Here is a 19,132-nt window from a genome sequence, read left to right as displayed (position 1 = left end):
TATCTTCCAAAAAGGTTTGGGATGTCCTGAGGTCATGAAAGGTATTTACATAATTGCAAACTGCTTTTCAAATAACTATAAATCTTGAAAATAATTATGCCCATGCCCCAACTATCAGCTGCTAATGGTAAGTTCAGTTCTATTATTTTTATTATTCTTTCACAGGATGTGGGCATCGCTGGCCTGGCCAGCATTTATCGCCCATCTCGAATTGCCCCTGAGAAGGTGGTGGTGAGCTGCCTTCTTGAACCGCTGCAGTCCATGTGCGGTAGGTACACCCACAGTGCTGTTAGGAAGGGAGTTCCAGGATTTTGACCCAGTGACAGTGAAGGAACAGCGATATAGTTCCAAGTCAGGATAGTGTGTGGCTTGGAAGGGAACGTGCAGGTGGTGCTGTTCCCATACATCTGCTGCCCTTGTCCTTCTAGGTGGTAGAGGTCACGGGTTTGGAAGTTGCTGTCAAAGTAGCCTTGGTGCATTGCTGCAGTGCATCTTGTAGATGGTACACACTGCGGCGACTGTGCATCGTTGGTGGAGGGAGTGAACGTTTGTGGATGGGTGCCAATCAAGCGGGCTGCTTTGTCCTGGATGGTGTCGAGCTTCTTGAGTGTTGTTGGAGCTGCACCCATCCAGGCAAGTGGAGAGTATTCCATCACACTCCTGACTTGTGCCTTGTAGATGGCGGACAGACTTTGGGTGGTCAGGAGGTGGGTTACTCGCCCCAGAATTTTCACACACCAGCATTTCAACCTACTTATATGTAGACGTCAACTCAAGATAGCAAATAGTGAAAAATGAAAATTTTAAATAATTGACAGAACTGTAAATATTTGCAATAAATCCCAAAGAAAACATACTGTGATTTTTTTGGTTCAATATTACTGTTCTAACATGACACAGTTCAATGAGAAATAATCATTATGACTGGTTGGTTAAGAGTTCAGACACACTGGATGCCCTGAATGTGACTTGTTCAAAAGCTTCCAACTACACCCTTATTTGTATTCAAGTTATCCAGACAGTTTCCAGGGAAAAAAGGTCAGCTGGGTGATTTGCTTCCATCAATGCTGGGCACTTAGGCAGCTACTAGGAGGAAATTTAACACACTTTTCAGAATTCTTGGAGTTATTGAGGCACAGCAGTGCTGCAAGAGAATTGAATTAACTAGCACAGTCGAACTTCGATGCTGTCTTGTTATTTTCCTTCCAAATTCATAGTGAGTGCATCACAATGTTCAAACATTTACAAAATTCAAATTCAAGACACAGAGCTAAATTGTAAGCAATACTAAACATGCAAATACATCACAGAATTTATAACACAGAAGCTGGCCATTCAGCTCAACTGGTCTATGCTGTTCTTTTTATGTTCCACATGAGCCTCCTCCCCCCGACTTCATCTAATCCCATCAGCATATCCTTCTATTCCTTTCTCTCTGATGTACTTATCTAGTGTCCGCTTAAGTGGATTCAAAGTATTCGCCTCAACTACTTCCTGTGGTAACGAGCTTCCCAACCTAATCACTCTCTGGATAACAAAGTTGCTCCTGAATTCCCTACTGGATTTATTTGTGAGCATCTTATATTTGTGACCTCTAGTTCTGGTTTGCCTGCAAGTGGAAACATACTCTCCAAGTCCACTCGAACAAATCCCTTCATTTTTTAAATAAAGACCCCTATTGGGTCAGCCCACAGCCTTCCATTTTATAGAAGAAAGAGTCCCAGCCTCTTCAGTCTTTCCTGATAATATAGATTAAACCTTGTTTTACCTATTCTGAGAGACAACACACAAGCAGGAGTAAGAGAAAGAGCGAGAGCCAGAGAGAGCGAGAGACTGAGCCAGAGCCAGAGCCAGAGCGAGCGAGAGCCAGAGCGAGCGAGAGCCAGAGCGAGCGAGAGCCAGAGCGAGCGAGAGCCAGAGCGAGCGAGAGCCAGAGAGAGCGAGAGCCAGAGAGAGCGAGAGCCAGAGAGAGCGAGAGCCAGAGAGAGCGAGAGCCAGAGAGAGCGAGAGCCAGAGAGAGCGAGAGCCAGAGAGAGCGAGAGCCAGAGAGAGCGAGAGCCAGAGAGAGCGAGAGCCAGAGCGAGAGAAAGAGCCAGAGCGAGAGCCAGTGCGAGTCAGAGCAAGAGCCAGAGCCAGAGAGTCAGAGCGAGAGCCAGAGAGAGCGAGAGCCAGAGAGAGCGAGAGCCAGAGAGAGCGAGAGCCAGAGAGAGCGAGAGCCAGAGAGAGCGAGAGCCAGAGAGAGCGAGAGCCAGAGAGAGCGAGAGCCAGAGAGAGCGAGAGCCAGAGAGAGCGAGAGCCAGAGAGAGCGAGAGCCAGAGAGAGCGAGAGCGAGAGCCAGAGAGAGCGAGAGCCAGAGCCAGAGAGAGCGAGAGCCAGAGCCAGAGAGAGCGAGAGCGAGAGCCAGAGAGAGCGAGAGCGAGAGCCAGAGAGAGCGAGAGCGAGAGCCAGAGAGAGCGAGAGCCAGAGAGAGCAAGAGCGAGAGCCAGAGAGAGCGAGAGCCAGAGAGAGCGAGAGCCAGAGAGAGCGAGAGCCAGAGAGAGCGAGAGCCAGAGCCAGAGAGAGCGAGAGCCAGAGCCAGAGAGAGCGAGAGCCAGAGCCAGAGAGAGCGAGAGCCAGAGCCAGAGAGAGCGAGAGCCAGAGCCAGAGAGAGCGAGAGCGAGAGCCAGAGAGAGCGAGAGCCAGAGAGAGCGAGAGCGAGAGCCAGAGAGAGCGAGAGCGAGAGCCAGAGAGAGCGAGAGCGAGAGCCAGAGAGAGCGAGAGCCAGAGAGAGCGAGAGCCAGAGCCAGAGAGAGCGAGAGCCAGAGAGAGCGAGAGCCAGAGAGAGCGAGAGTCAGAGAGAGCGAGAGCCAGAGCCAGAGAGAGCGAGAGCCAGAGCCAGAGAGAGCGAGAGCCAGAGCCAGAGAGAGCGAGAGCGAGAGCCAGAGAGAGCGAGAGCGAGAGCCAGAGAGAGCGAGAGCGAGAGCCAGAGAGAGCGAGAGCGAGAGCCAGAGAGAGCGAGAGCGAGAGCCAGAGAGAGCGAGAGCCAGAGAGAGCGAGAGCGAGAGCCAGAGAGAGCGAGAGCCAGAGAGAGCCAGAGCCAGAGAGAGCGAGAGCCAGAGAGAGCGAGAGCCAGAGCCAGAGAGAGCGAGAGCCAGAGCCAGAGAGAGCGAGAGCCAGAGAGAGCGAGAGCGAGAGCCAGAGAGAGCGAGAGCCAGAGCCAGGGAGAGCGAGAGCCAGAGCCAGGGAGAGCGAGAGCGAGAGCCAGGGAGAGCGAGAGACAGAGAGACAGAGAGAGCGAGAGACAGAGAGAGCCAGAGACGGAGAGAGCGAGAGGAAGAGCCAGAGAGAGCGAGAGACAGAGGGAGCAAGAGCGAGAGCGAGAGACAGACAGAGCGAGAGACAGAGCGAGAGACAGAGCCAGAGACAGAGCCAGAGACAGAGCCAGAGACAGAGCGAGAGACAGAGCGAGAGACAGAGCGAGAGACAGAGCGAGAGACAGAGCGAGAGACAGAGCGAGAGACAGAGCGAGCGAGAGACAGAGAGAGCGAGAGACAGAGAGAGCGAGAGACAGAGAGAGCGAGAGACAGAGAGAGCGAGAGACAGAGAGAGCGAGAGACAGAGAGAGCGAGAGACAGAGAGAGCGAGAGACAGAGAGAGCGAGAGACAGAGAGAGCGAGAGCCAGAGCCAGAGAGAGCGAGAGCCAGAGAGAGCGAGAGCGAGAGCCAGAGAGAGCGAGAGCCAGAGCCAGAGAGAGCCAGAGAGAGCAAGAGCCAGAGCCAGAGCCAGAGCCAGGGAGAGCGAGAGCCAGAGCCAGAGCCAGAGAGAGCGAGAGCCAGAGAGAGCGAGAGCCAGAGAGAGCGAGAGCCAGAGAGAGCGAGAGCCAGAGAGAGCGAGAGCCAGAGAGAGCGAGAGCCAGAGAGAGCGAGAGCCAGAGAGAGCGAGAGCCAGAGAGAGCGAGAGCCAGAGAGAGCGAGAGCCAGAGGGAGCGAGAGCCAGAGGGAGCGAGAGCCAGAGGGAGCGAGAGCCAGAGGGAGCGAGAGCCAGAGGGAGCGAAAGCCAGAGGGAGCGAAAGCCAGAGGGAGCGACAGCCAGAGGGAGCGAGAGCCAGAGGGAGCGAGAGCCAGAGGGAGCGAGAGCCAGAGGGAGCGAGAGCCAGAGGGAGCGAGAGCCAGAGCCAGAGCCAGGGAGAGGGAGAGCCAGGGAGAGGGAGAGACAGAGAGAGCGAGAGACAGAGAGAGCGAGAAACAGAGAGAGCGAGAAACAGAGAGAGCGAGAAACAGAGAGAGCGAGAGACAGAGAGAGCGAGAGACAGAGAGAGCGAGAGACAGAGAGAGCGAGAGACAGGGAGAGCGAGAGACAGGGAGAGCGAGAGACAGAGAGAGCGAGAGACAGAGAGAGCGAGAGACAGAGAGAGCGAGAGACAGAGAGAGCGAGAGACAGAGCCAGAGCGAGCGAGAGACAGAGGGAGCAAGAGCGAGAGCGAGAGACAGAGAGAGCGAGAGGAAGAGCCAGAGACAGAGCCAGAGACAGAGCGAGAGACAGAGCGAGAGACAGAGCGAGAGACAGAGCGAGAGACAGAGCGAGAGACAGAGCGAGAGACAGAGCCAGAGCCAGAGACAGAGCCAGAGACAGAGCCAGAGACAGAGCCAGAGACAGAGCCAGAGAGAGCGAGAGCCAGAGAAAGCGAGAGCCAGAGAGAGCGAGAGCCAGAGAGAGCGAGAGCCAGAGAGAGCGAGAGCGAGAGCCAGAGAGAGCCAGAGCCAGAGCCAGAGCCAGAGCCAGAGCTAGAGAGAGCGAGAGCCAGAGAGAGCGAGAGACAGAGAGAGCGAGAGACAGAGAGAGCGAGAGGAAGAGCCAGAGCGAGAGCCAGAGAGAGCGAGAGACAGAGGGAGCGAGAGCGAGAGACAGAGAGAGCGAGAGGAAGAGCGAGAGGAAGAGCCAGAGCGAGAGACAGAGCGAGAGACAGAGCGAGAGACAGAGCGAGAGACAGAGCGAGAGACAGAGCGAGAGACAGAGCGAGAGACAGAGCGAGAGACAGAGCGAGAGACAGAGCTTCAGCCAGAGAGAGCGAGAGCGAGAGCCAGAGAGAGCGAGCGCGAGGGAGAGAGCGCGAGGGAGAGAGCGCGAGGGAGAGAGCGCGAGGGAGAGAGCGCGAGGGAGAGAGACAGAGACAGGGAGAGGGACAGGGAGAGGGAGAGGGACAGGGACAGAGACAGAGAGAGACAGAGAGTGACAGAGACAGAGAGTGACAGAGCCACACACAAAAATGCTGAATTTTGAATAGAGTCTCTTTCAACTGCTTCACGTATTCACAATTTATACTATAGCACTGCACTATATAGCCACATCAGCTCCTTCATTTTGGCAGAAAAGGTTTTTTCCATGAAGAATTGCTGAAATGTTTATCTTCTGGCATTTCCTAAAAGATTATTTCTAAAAATCTTACAGAACAGAATGACAAGTTTATAAAACCCCAGTCAGTGCAGTACCATAACCTCTTTTCTTGATCTCCCCAACTGAATAATTGCAGTCCTGGTAATGTTAGGGAAAGTGAAGGTGAAGGTCTGGACATCAAATCAATAACGTTTTACTGGTTGTGATCAGTAGACCCATTCTTTTAAATATATGGGTTTAATTCCCATCGCTAAACACTGTGCTGTTTATACAGTTCCTGCTCCTGCCAAATGCATTTTGGTAAATGCACCCATCTGACAGCAAGAAGACATCTTCAGTCGAGTGAATTCAACACTGAATTCAGCGTTGGTTTTGGAAATTAAACTTTTGTTAAGCACTTTGGTTCCACAATCTAATTTGCCAATTTTGGGACGTTCTATCAGTTTCTTCATGTCATGAGAGAGAAGCTCATCCAGTGGCGTTTCTACAATGGGAATGACGGTTCTAGTTGCAACATGTAACATTATAAACCTTTTGTTTCCATTACATTCACATTATTTTTACAGAGGCGAATGCTTGGCGCCCCCCCCCCCCCCATCAAAGTGGATAAAATATTGAACATAAAACATTCTCCTCTTATGCTGCATCCTTTCATGTAGCATAAACTGGAAACGACCATGAGAAATGGAATTTAGCCACATAGATAGATCTTGATAAACCACACAACTGAGATTCTTCACATGCTAGTAGCATGCTATGAATGCTGCTAGTGTAAAAAAGCAGTAAGTGATAGCACAAGTGCAGCTGGCAACTAAAGCAAGCATGGGTCTCAACAAGACTGGGTCTCAACAAGACTGGCTATGAGGACCATCTGATTCGGTAGCTTTTCCAGCCCAAGACTTGTCGCAAAGCCCCACAGTTCTACATTTGGCTTGCAGCCAGCTACACAAGACCCATGCTTCAGGAAGCAGCCACACTAACACAAGTTTCACACAGCAGAAAGGGGCGCGAGATCCCACATCGGTCTCTACAGCTCACTATGTGGTGCAGCTTTTAATTTAAAAAAAATTAAGGCACTGGAGGCTCGGTAGTACAATGCTAATTGCAATTTCACTTTGCTGTATGTTCTCCTATTAATCATTTCTATCTCTACATGTCAAAGGGTGTTTTATATACATAGATTTTATATATAATAGACATGTACACATCAGCAGACACCCTGTGGCATTGTGCCCAGTGACTCAGGAGAGATACTATTTCCCAATGACCAGTTATTAACCACAGAATGTAGAATGTATTCCCAGAGGTGCTGATAAGACAAATTCTGTTTTCACTACATTGTGCTTTGGGATTTAAACTGATGTTTTGGCAATTGAATTCCACAACTGCCTATCTTCCCCATTAAAAATCAGAAATGAGTGGCCTTAATTATTGTTTGCAGACTCTTTATCTGATTTGTATGTTTTATTTAAAGCTCTCAGGATGCACATGATGATGGCTGGTAAGATGCAGCAGACTGCAGAGTGTATGTCGGGGTCTCCAAGCAGCAATGGAGATAGTTCTGGGATACAGCAATACTGGTGGAGATTAACGGGATTTAACAACAGTGGTGGGGTTTGACAGTATGACAGCACTTTCGGGGAAATTGCCAGAGGAGGCACCAGTGCAGGACAACGAGAACAGGAGGAAGGGAAGCATAGGAGGTACCAGCAGTCGAGACTGCTAGGCTGTGGAGCACTGAAGGAGATCCAAGTCACAGTGGGTGGGTGGTGCAGGAGTCCAGTAATATTGGGGAAACACAACAGTTTGGATGCACTGGTGCAGAATGGGAATTTTTCAACTTTATTTCGGTGAACCCGAACAGTCTGGTGCATGTTAGTACACAGCTGTTGGGTTTGCCGTAGTGTCAAATAAAGTTGATTTGATCTAAACTGGTTTGTAATGGACTTTCTTGAGCCTGTATTAGTGCCGGACCTTCATTTTCCTGCTTGGCCCCTTTCAATTTTGTCGATGCTGCCTGCTCTCTTCGCCAGGGCAGTGGCAGCCCCCATCTCCTGGCATCAATTGGATGCCAAGCTCACTTCCTGGCCAATTAGTGCATTTACATTTAAAAATTGAAAATCTGGCAGCATAAATATTATTACAAACAAGGCAGGACTGCACTGGCTTCCTCTAGTTCCACTTCTCCAGAGGTCACAACACATATTTAAATGTTTACCCAGTTACAGATATGGCCAATTATATGCTCTATTTTTATTTCAGAATAAAATCCACCAACCAGGTTTCTTTAATAAACAAAATTATCAAATTATAAAACAAGACGTATTCAGTAAAGAGGCACACAGGATTAACACACAAACTACAGAAAAAAAATAAATTTTTTCTGCAGCAATCTTTTTTCGCAAAAGACAAAGAAGGACACTTTGGCCAAATACTTGGTTAATTCTTGAAGGAAAAGATGATATACAATGATATCAGTTGTCCCGGTATTCTGGCATCCCAAATACACATAGACAACTGTCACTGGGATCCTTTTGGAGCAGTTCTCTTCAGGCAACTTTGAGGATTAGTGTGGCAGGCTTTCCAGCAGAAATGTAGCATCAGGGGTTTCAGTTATCACACACTGGATTCTCAGGATTTCCCAGAGAGGTAGAGAAAGGATGAGCTTCTCTCAGCAGGCTGCAAACCCAACTGACTCAAAACAATTCGAAACGCAACCAACTCGACCATAAATCTGGACATGTCACTCCTCTGTAAACTTCTCCCCCTAGTCACCAAGGCGCCTGTTGTTTATTTAGCTTAAGACATGTGACATCTACAAAGAGTTGTTTCTAAACAGAAAACTCAAGTCGCAAAGTCCTTTCTGTGACTTCAAAAAAAAGTCCAGCATCTAAGGAATCACTTCAGTCTTCCAAATGAATCCATTTCCACAATTCTAAAGCATGAGTCCTCAAAAAATATTTTTAAAATTGGAGTACTTTCGTAAGTGTCCTCTATCACTCAGCTTGACCTACTTTCAATGTAAAAATGAATGTTTATTTAAAAGTTTCATTGAAAACCTATTCAAAATTTATCACCAGTTTTCAAATCAATTAAAAAAAAATCACAAAGCTGAAACGCTCATGCACATAAAAGCATAATTTGACAACTTCTCCAAGATAAATGAGCTCCAGCATAAACGGAAGCTGCCACAGGTATGGGGTGGGGGGGGAGGGAAGGTGTGGTGGTTGGGTGGGGCTAATGTGGCAAAAGGTACAATGCACGCCGAAATAACCAGGTTTCAATGTAGCCACTTGGAACACTGTTGTTGCAGAAGCTTCCATCTCACCAGCAATGATCCCTCCAAATTTTCCTTGTTGTGCACCGCCTGTTTATTTCAATGCACGGTGTCTTTAAATTATTTTGCGTAGTTGCGTGTGTGCGGTCTCTTAAAGGGCACAGTTTGTGAGTGGCTGCGCAAATGCAAAAGTTAGAGGGATTATTGCTCACTGGAGCTCTTTACAATAGTAAAGAGTTTTCTTCAAAACCACAGAGGCCATCTTGAAAAGTGGATTTTGGATGGATTCCGTTTTTTAAAAAATACTTAATAAGGGCAATTTTTAGACAAGGAGTTCAGACACCACTTTTCCCAGAATATTTGGATGCAGTCAATGATGTACTATTCTGCTTACATACCAGATTCTTAGGTGTGTTCAAGGAGCAACTTTTTTTCTGTTTAAATTACCATCCTACAAAACACTAATTTCCAGTACAGTTCCTGTTGTGCAGTTATAGAGAAAACAGGCTCATTCATTAACTGGGAGTTTCTCATTGGGCAAAGGTGAATCAGAAAATGGAGCCTTGGCATAGTCAAGTCAATACACTTCATATGAGCAAACAACCATGTGCATTTTTAAAGTGTATAATGTAGAAAACATCCCAAAGCTTTTCAGATTGAGAACCAAAAGGAGGTGTTTGAAGTTGGCAATCAAAGAGGTTGGTTTTGTTGAGGAGCTTCAGGAAAGGGAGGTGGAGAAGTCTAGGGTATTTCACAGCACATGGACGAGATGGTTGAAAAGCAGCCATCAATGGTGGAGTGAAGGGAGGGGGTATGCAAAAGGTCAGTCAGGAGGAGAGCGATCCAGTGAGGTTGGGGGAGGGGTGGGGTGGGGGGGTGATAAAGAGACTGGTTGTAAGAAGTTAGAGATAGAGATAGGGAAGGGCCAGGCCATGAAGGGATTTAGGAAGGAGGATGAGAATTTTAACTTGGAAGCATAGAGGAGTACCAGCAGCTAATGTAGGTCAGCAAGGACAGGAGTGGCTGGTGCAGAATTGGATACAGGATACAGTTTTGATGAGCTGAAGTTCAGAGGGTGTAGGAATGTCAAGGGAAGTACTGGGATAGTTGAATCTGGAGATGAATAAGGCACTCTTGAGGGATTCAGTAACAGGTGGACTGAGGCATGGACAGGGATGGAGCCAAGCAATGCTATTGGACGTAGAAGCAGGTGTTTTTTTCTGTGATGGAGAACAAAAGGAGTTGGACGCTAAGCTTGAGGATGAATAGGATACCAAGATCCCGAATGGTTCAGCTGGTGATTGGCTGAGGGGGGAAAAGGAATTGATAGAGGTTATAAAAGAAAAAAAAAGACTTGCATTTATATCGCGCTTTACAGCCAATGAAGTACTTTTGAAGTGCAGTCACTGTTGTAATGTAGGAAACAGAACAAGCTCCCAACAGCAACGTGATAAAGATCAGATGATCTGTTTTTGTAATGTTGATATTGAGGGATAAATATTGGCCAGGACACCAGGGAGAACTCCCCTGCTCTTACATAGGAAATAAGAGGAGTAGGCCATTTGGCCCCTCGAGCCTTCTCCACCATTCATTATCATGATCTGATTACGGCCTTAACTCCACTTTCTTGCCTGTCCCCCCCACTAACCCATCAATCCCTTGCCAATCTAAAATCTGTCTGACTCAACCTTGAATACATTCAATGACCCAGTCTCCGTAGCACACTGGGGAAGAGAATTCTGAACACTAGGTGGTACAGTGGTTAGCACCGCAGCCTCACAGCTCCAGTGACCTGGGTTCGATTCTGGGTACTGCCTGTGCGGAGTTTGCAAGTTCTCCCTGTGACTGTGTGGGTTTCCGCTGGGAGCTCTGGTTTTCTCCCACAGCAAAAGACTTGCAGGTTGATAGGTAAATTGGCTGTTGTAAATTGCCCCTAGTGCAGGTAGGTGGTAGGAAAATAGTGGGGATGTGGTAGGGAAAATAGGATTAATGTAGAATTAGTATAAATGGGTGGTTGTTGGTCAGCACAAACTCAGTGGGCTGAAGGGCCTGCTTCAGTGCTGTATGACTATGACGAACAACCCTGAGAGAGAAGAAATTTCTCCTCATCTCCATCTTCAATGGGAGACCCCTTATTTTGTAACTGCACCCCCTAGTTCTAGATTCCCCCACGAGGGGAAACATCCTCTCAGCATCTACCTTGTCAAGGCCCCCCGCCCCCCCCAGAATCCTGTGTGTTCCAATGAGATCACTTCTCAATCTTCTAATGCAAGTATGTCCTCCTTAAAGGAAAGCAAAACTGTACACAGTACTCCAGGTGCAGTCTCACCAATGCCCTGTACGGTTGCAACAAGACCTCCCTACTTTCATACTCCGTCCCCTTTCTTTGAAATAGTGCCACAGGATCTTTTACATTCACCTTGGTTTCACATCTCATTCGAAAGATGGCACCTTGGACTCTGCAGCACTCCCTCAGTACTGCACTGGAGTGACAGCCTTGATTTTTGTGCTCAAGCCCTGGAGTGGGACTTGAACCCAGAACCTTGTGACTCAGAGGCAAGCATGCTACCAACTGAGCCACAGATGACACATGAATTTGCAGTGGAATCCAAAGGTGAATTCTTCCATCTGGTCAATGTTTAACTGGATAGACAAGCAGCCTGCCAACACAGAGGCTGGGAGGGGGGTGTGTGGGGGGGTGGGGGTGTTGTCAATAGAGGTGGCAGAGATGTAGAGTTAGTGTTATCAGCATACATGTGGAAGCTGACCATATATCTGTGGGTGCTGTTAGCAAGGGGCAGTATGTAGATAAGGCAGAGATGATGGGCCAAAGGTAAATCCTTGGAAGACTTAAGGTAACTGTGTGGGGGCAAGTAGAGAAGCCATTGCTTAGGATGCTTTGGCTTATGAAAAAAAAGAATGGAACCACACAAAGGCAATACCAACAAGCGGGATAACAGGGAAGGTGTTGGAAGATGTTGTGATTGACCGTATCAAAAGCTACACAGAGAGATCAAAGAGAATGAACAAGAATTACGTACCATGGTTACAGTCAGAGGAATGTCATTTGGGACTTTGGTAAGGGCCATTCTGCTCCTGTGACAGGGATTAAAACCCAATTGGACAGATTCAAACATGGTTGAGGAAGAAGTTTCTTACCGTGCTGGGTGATTGCCAGTGGGGGCGGGGGGTAGGATTTGAAAGGGAGGGGGATTGGACCTGAAGAGAGGGAGTTATTTAAATTGATACAGTAACAGTTTCATTTTCATAGTTTTCTGCTAAGGACATTCCTTAACTTGGGTTTGCAAAATGAAATGCACATTTTGAGCTTTCATGTAGGTTTGTATGACATTAAGCATTAGACAGTCACTGTTCTTTAAGAGCAGCATGCAATTGGCAGTGTACACACTGCTTCCAAATCCTCCATTTAAAACATGTAAAAACAAGATGACAGTCTGACCAGATAAATCTTTTGCTACTAATATTTACACAAGTTGTTCTTTGTTGTCTTATTCTGCAAGCTGTACAATTTTGCAAGTATAAAAGGATAAAATTTAAAGCACAACATTTTCATCCTCCAACTGACAAAGCCAATAGAACAGTTTTTCTCGTTACTTCATGCTACATAAAGTCATGTACCTACTGGAATGAATCAGTTTGAAAATATTCCCCACCTCCAAAACAATGGATACAATGAGGAAAAAGAGCACAGATATTTCACACACACTATGGGGGGAATTTTATACTCTCCCTCACGGCGAATTTGGAGGCGGGGAGTGCATTTAATCGTGTGGGATGGCGGCAAGTGGGGACCCCGCCACCTACCTGCCTCTACCCCAATTACATCAGTGGCGGGAAGGACCGTGGGCGGCCTTCCCACCCCACTGCCAATTGAGGCCCTTAAGTGGGCAATTAATGCCCAACTAATGGCCCCATGTCATCGCCACTGGTGTTAGCCCTGCAGCGGATGGGCCTGTCGCCACACGGGAAGCAAAACAAGCAAACCCACGTGAGATGCTTACCGACTCTTTGTTGTGGGGGTGAGGGGGGGGGGGTGGGGGGAGTCCCTCATTCAAAGGCTCTTGCCCTTGCTGCCGACCCTCCTACTACCCCCTCCCTGCGAAAGCCCTCCTACCATGTCTCACCTGCGGCCTGGGTCCTTCGACGATCCTGGGCCTCTGCTGGGTGCATTACAGGCAGCAGCCACAACCTCCATGGTGACACTGCTCAGTACAAGGGCTGCCGGCCTCTGATTGGTTGGCAGCTCTCAGCAGGCAAGACTTCCGTCTCTGAGATCCTTAATTCAGGGTAAGGTCTGCTGCGGCCAACTTAAGTGCCTGATTGGCACATAATGCAGCAGGCCTTCCCAAAAGGAAGTGACGCAGGGCTCTCGCTGGCTCTTCATCTGGTGGCCGAGACCCCCCTCGCCCACATAGAATCCCCCTTTATTGCTCTCATTGTGACTCTAAACAACCTTTCTCAGCCATTTTCAATCTGATTTAGGAAGGCATAAAGGCATGAATCGTCTTTACAGGTGCACTTTGCACACTTACCGTAACTGATGACAGCATTACTAAATAGGACAAAGGATAATGGTAGAGATTTTTGATACCTGCCCCCCGCCCCCCCACTTCCCTTTGTGTGTCAGCTGTGGCTTAGCGGTAGCACATTTGCCTGAGTCTGAAGGTTGTGGGTTCTAGTCCCACTCCAGGATTTGAGCACAATCATCAAGACTGACACTCCAGTCAGTATTGAGGGAGTGCTGCATTGTAGGAGGTACCATCTTTCAAATGAGACATGAAACCGAGGCCCGGTCTGCCCTCTCAGACATAAAATATCCCATGGCACTATTTCAAAGAGCTGTGTGTGGGAGCTTGCTGTGCGCAAAGTGGCTGCTGCGTTTCCTACATTATAACAGTAACTACACTTTAAAAGTACTTCATTGGCTGTAAAGTGCTTTGAGACATTTGGTGGACATGAAAGGTGCTATATAAATGCAAGTCTTTCTTTCTTCCCTTCCTAAAAGCATTTACTCCCTGCTGGGTATGTTGATTGCCCTATGGTGCCTCATTCAAGTTGGTTTATTCATTAATGGGTCTAGTTGAGTGCCGGAGGCAGTGCAACTCCAGACATCAGGCATTAGAGGCAAGTCCACTCCTATCTTCACCCACCTCCCACACCCGTCCAACAAGAGGTGCCAAATAAATAATGATTTTCCCAAGTAATTTAATTCCCTTAACTGTTCGATTCTTGTATCCGTTTGAACGGCTGTATCAAGTTGGACAAGGCGGCAACAATGGAATGTCAACAGGATTGCAATACTGTCAGTCACGGCAACACACTCGCCTCCAATTCAGAAACTAGAGGGTGCAAATCCCACTCCAGAGACTTGAGCACAAAATCTAGGCTGTCACTCCAGTCTTTCAGGTGAGATGTTAAACCGAGGTCCTGTCTGCTCACTCAGATGGATATAAAAGATCCCGTGACATTTTTTTAAGAGCAGCAGTGGCATTCTCACCCGGTAAGCTGGCCAACATTTATCCTTCAACCCACATCGCTTAAAAAGATCATCCGTCCAGAATCTCATTCTGTTTGTGGGAGCTTGCTGTGTGTGCAAATTGTCTGCAGTGTTTCCTACATTACAACAGTGACTACACTTCAAAAGCACTTTACTGGCTGCAAAGTGCTTTATAAATATAAGTCTTTTACTGTTGTAGAAAAGGTGCCGTGACTGACACCTATTAGGATTGCAGTCCAGTTTACATTCCAATGTTACCTTTTCGTCCAACTTGGTACAACCGTTCAAACGGATACAAGAATAGAACGGTTAAGGGAATTAAATTATTTGGGAAAATCATTATTTATTTGGCAACTTTTATTGGAAGTGTGTGTGGGGGGGAGGTGGGTGAAGATGAGAGTGGGCTTGCCTCGAATGCTGATGTCCAGAGTAAAAGACTTGTATTTATAAAGCACTGTTGTAGAAAGTTTGTTATACAGAGAGTGTATTTATGTCATTTACTTTATTACAATATACACATTCCAGTGCAGAACAAATCTTTAACAAAGACAGAATTTCTGCCACAGGTTGTTGAAGCATTTGTGCTACAGCATGAAGAAGTTATAAGTACAAGTTACAAGCTTGAGCATTAGTACCCGATGAGGTGATGTTTGCATATAACAGAAGCACTGGCCACATTAATTGCCAAAAGTGCTAGAGCTCTAGAACATGATGAGGTGAAAAAGTCTGAAGCATCGCTGAGTTATCACACCTAGACAAAAGTGCTTGTAAATACCTTTTAAAAAAAACTAACACATTGACTGTCAAAGAGGGCTTAACACATCAGCTTTAGAGTAGGTACAGGAGGATCCTGCTCGAGCATGACGGCAGCAAGAGAAGCAATTGCTAGACGTGCCCTGGCTACAAATCAGAGAGTAAGAGTGGAACCAAACAAGGTTGGTCCCACTGACCCTGAAAATAGACAAGGATGGTGTGATCAACCCATGCCCAAGGCTGCGAAGAGGTCGAGCAGGGATAATGTACTATTTTGGTCAGGTCCCAATAGAATCTCTCTGGAATGTGCCAAGGAATAGAAAAAGGGATTGGTCACACTCAAGGGATCATATTATAAGTTGCTGAACAATGCAAAGGCAATTGAGGAAGAAATATGTAGATAAATTAGAAGCATAGATCAACAACCAAGTTAGAATTGTAGGTGATAATACTTGTCTTCAAACAGACCGAGACAGGGAAAATGTTTGCAGTGAGAAAGGAAAGGAATGAAGCATTACTTAACTTGGTTCCAGGTAATAAGGCAGAGCAAGTAGGCAATTTAAAAACTAGAAAAATAAGCAACAGCAATATAATTTTTTTATAGGTTCTCTGATGCTGCACTACTCTTAATTGCAGTCTAACTCAGGTCTGGTACAAGTTCAGCATTAATTCCTTGCTCTTCTACTCTTTATCTCAAGCTGCAGAACCAAAGACTCTGTTTTCCTTTTTAATGGCACCCACTCCAGTATTGGCCAGACCTTCAGCTGCCTAGGCCCTAAGCTCCGGAATTCACTCCCTAAACATCTCCGCCTAATAACCTCACTTTCTTCCTTTGTGACGCTCGTTAACACCTAGATTTTTGACCAAGCTTTTGGTCATCTGACCCAATATCTCCTCATGTGGCTCAGTGTCATACAAATTTTTCTTTTATAATGCTCCTGTGTAGCACCTTGGGGCATTTTATGATGTTAAAGGTTCTATACAAATATAAGTTGTTGTTATCTACTTGCACTGCCACCCTTTTGTGAAAGCATCCACACCTTAAAGTCTCTCTGCTTTTCCATTCCATTTAAAATCTTACCTTTGAATGGTGTTTTCCCCACGCATGAGGATACTTACAATATGAAATTCTCCTCCATTCACTATTGTGGAAGCAAAGTCCACAATTATTTTTTTTCCAAGATGGAGGTAAATAGTTGCTTGAGAAAGAGGAATATTAATGGTTATGGGGCATGAACGTGATAGTGAGAAGAAATAATTAGTTCACGTGGGAAAACAACCACTGCCAGAGATATGGTGGGTCAAATAATCAACTTCTGTGTTTCAACTTTCTACAGTGTACCAAGATGTTTTGATCGCTGGTTTTCCTCTGTGCCAAGGCATCTAGCGTCCGCCAATAGCCTGATTCAAAGGCTGGCCTCCACATAACAAACCAAAGAACTACACTGTAATAAAAGGATCGAAGACCATCTTAAGCACAATTGCGTGCGACAGTTTGGGCCAATTAGCAGCATTTCTATCTCAGGCTAGAAGGCTGGAAATTCAACCTCGTACCACGACTAGTAGCTGCATTATTAGAAGAGCGATCCTGTAGATACAATAAAAATGCAGCTACCATCTGCTTGCTCGAGTGGACATTACAGATCTCACCGCATTGTCTGAAGAGCAGAGAAATCTCAGAGTCTGGGTCAATATTCCTCCTTCAGCCAATACCAACAAATATACGTATCAACTGGTCATTTATCTTGTTGCTATTTGTGAGACGCTATTGCTTCTCAATCTCTGTTGCATTTGCCTACACAAGAGTGTTACTGGACTTCAGAAATAATTAATTTTATGAAGTGCTTGGAGAAGTTTTGCTGTCAAAAGACTCCAGGAGGACAATTGTCAACAGCCTGCTATTCACCTGGCAGAGGAAATTCAGGTGGGCACTTCAGACATCCCTTTGACCCCAAGGTGCGCCCCATTCAACTTTCAAGGCAGGGGTTTAAACGGGCACCCAGCATTCTCAGCAGGTAGTTTAAAATATGGAAAATCGAGCATCTTACGCCAGTTATAAAATGCAGACTATAATTTTCATATACAAATGGGGAGTGTGTGCACCATGCAGGCGAGTCCCAGTTTTACCAGCCACTGAATGGCCCAATCAGCAAAGTTTAAGCGAGGCCCACGACCAGCCTTTGAAAAATAATTAAGTTTTTCTGTTTCTTAAAAAAAAATTTTTGTGGGACCAAAAGACCCAAATCCACTGGCTGGTCCATGAAGCTTTCCAGAAGTGACAAGCTACTGAGATTGATGCCCGCAGCTTGCTACTGAATTTCAACGAGGCCTCAGCCTGAAAATGGCCCCATTTTGGGGCACAATTGTAAAGCTCCCTTTATATAAAGGCTAGTGTTATATTCATCTGTTTACAAGGTGTGGTTCCTAATCTTGGGGGAGGTCAGTTGAATGTGGCAGGTGCCAACTACTTCAATCTGACACTCATTAGTGACCTGACTGCCATTCTATTGGTGAAAACTCTGGAGACAGTATTTGTTCACACCAGTCAAGATGTGAGGATAATTGAATGACTTTTGTGCCAATAGTTTCTGCTACTTGAAAAGCTTTCGGCCCTACGTCTGAGAAAACTTTGGCTGTACGTTTTCAATCTGGCCAGACATTTGGCAGCTGTTTGTGGACATGTGGTAAACATTCCTTCTGCACGGAGACCAGCTTTTGAAACTGACTGGAACCTGAATCCCATGAAGAGGATTTCCGGAGACGGTGTCATCTGGGACTTTTCCATAGTTGAACCACAAATCCCAGTTGTCCAAAATGAGGAAAAAGTGTCTGAACAGGCCAACACAGCTCCATGCCGAGTGAGAGATCCCATGGGCCAGTCACTGGCCGGTGGGATGCAAATTTACTTCCGAGACAGGCTTTCAGGTATCACTGACACTCTGTAAAGATTTTAAGGGATTGAGACTAGGCCAAAGGGCAGTATGCATTGGGAACATGTGCCAGCCACCTGGAACCACAAAAAATGGAGTTTCTCTTCCTACCAGCAATGTGGAAACAAACTATGTTTTAGGGCCAAGGATCTCATCCCATCTGCTGGGCACAGTGCCTGAAAACTGGAGAGTGTTTTGGACAAGTAACACCCTACTCCTTAAGATTACATAACTTTAGAATCAGTATTCTGGTAATACTTCCTCACCTCAGGAATCTACTGCTTCCAAATATTGAGAGAGGAAAGACAACTAGCACTGTTGTACTGAGCCATACACACCAGAAAGAGTCCAATTCTGATTTGAGTTTTGCTATATTATTTGATCTCGACCAGGATAACTGGGAGTTGGTTGGGGTTGGCGGTGGGGCTAGTTATTACAATTGGCCTCATTACCTTACATTTGTCCAGGTATAAATGTACCTAATTGGTGAGGAACATTAATTAGGTTCAAAAACTGTTCCTTTCACCTTAGTGTTTAGTTTAGCTGATCAGAATCCAATGATATTGATGTTCACGCTGATTTAGCGGAGAGAGATATCGGACGATTCCTTTGCTTTCTGATTTTAGCCCTTTCCTACTCTGGACCAGCAGCACAACGCTGATCTGGACCAAGTAGGAAACACCACTTTGGTCCTTCTCTTTGTAAAAGAAAAATCACTTCAATCATTTTGATTAAATTTGCAGGGTGTGAGGTTATAATCCATAGGAAAGAATTGGAGGATCTGATCAATAGGAATATTTTCTGGAATTCACATCAGAAATGATCAAGCTAGCTTTAGCATAAATAGAAATCTGTCAAAAGCATACAGCCAAAAGCCAACTAAAAATAACAGGATCTCTCATGCTAGAAACAGACACTGTACTGTCAAGAAAAAAGATTTCTTCTTTGGCATTGTAAATACAGATGGAATGGAAAAAACTGGAGCGATCATATAAAGCAGTATTGGAAGACAAGTCACTTCTATTCATAAAGGGACATGCATGCTTGCAATTTCTTGGGTATTCGCAGAACTATTCTGCACATCTTACAGTTCACTGAATAATCTTGCCATTGGTGAAAGGGTTGCCCCTCAAAATACCACTACATCCATCCAAAAAGTAATTAATTAAAAAATAAGTACTCCATAAATGAGAATTTTTAGTCTGGGGTGGGGTGGTAGAAATTAATTGATTACATCAAATCTGCTTACTTTGAGTACAAATTCATTCAAAAATAATAAC

General features: G+C 46.2%; 1 protein-coding gene across 2 annotated transcripts in view; it reads right to left on the bottom strand.

Moving 5' to 3' along the window:
• The window catches only part of bmp6 (bone morphogenetic protein 6), a 528,049-nt gene that overhangs the window by 60,299 nt on the left and 448,618 nt on the right, over positions 1–19,132 (bottom strand). The window lies entirely within an intron of this gene.

This window comes from Heterodontus francisci, chromosome 5 (assembly GCF_036365525.1).
Source record: "Heterodontus francisci isolate sHetFra1 chromosome 5, sHetFra1.hap1, whole genome shotgun sequence".
Taxonomy (NCBI): domain Eukaryota; kingdom Metazoa; phylum Chordata; class Chondrichthyes; order Heterodontiformes; family Heterodontidae; genus Heterodontus; species Heterodontus francisci.
Note: the sequence above shows the minus strand (reverse complement) of the source record. Positions and strands in the feature narration are given on the sequence as shown.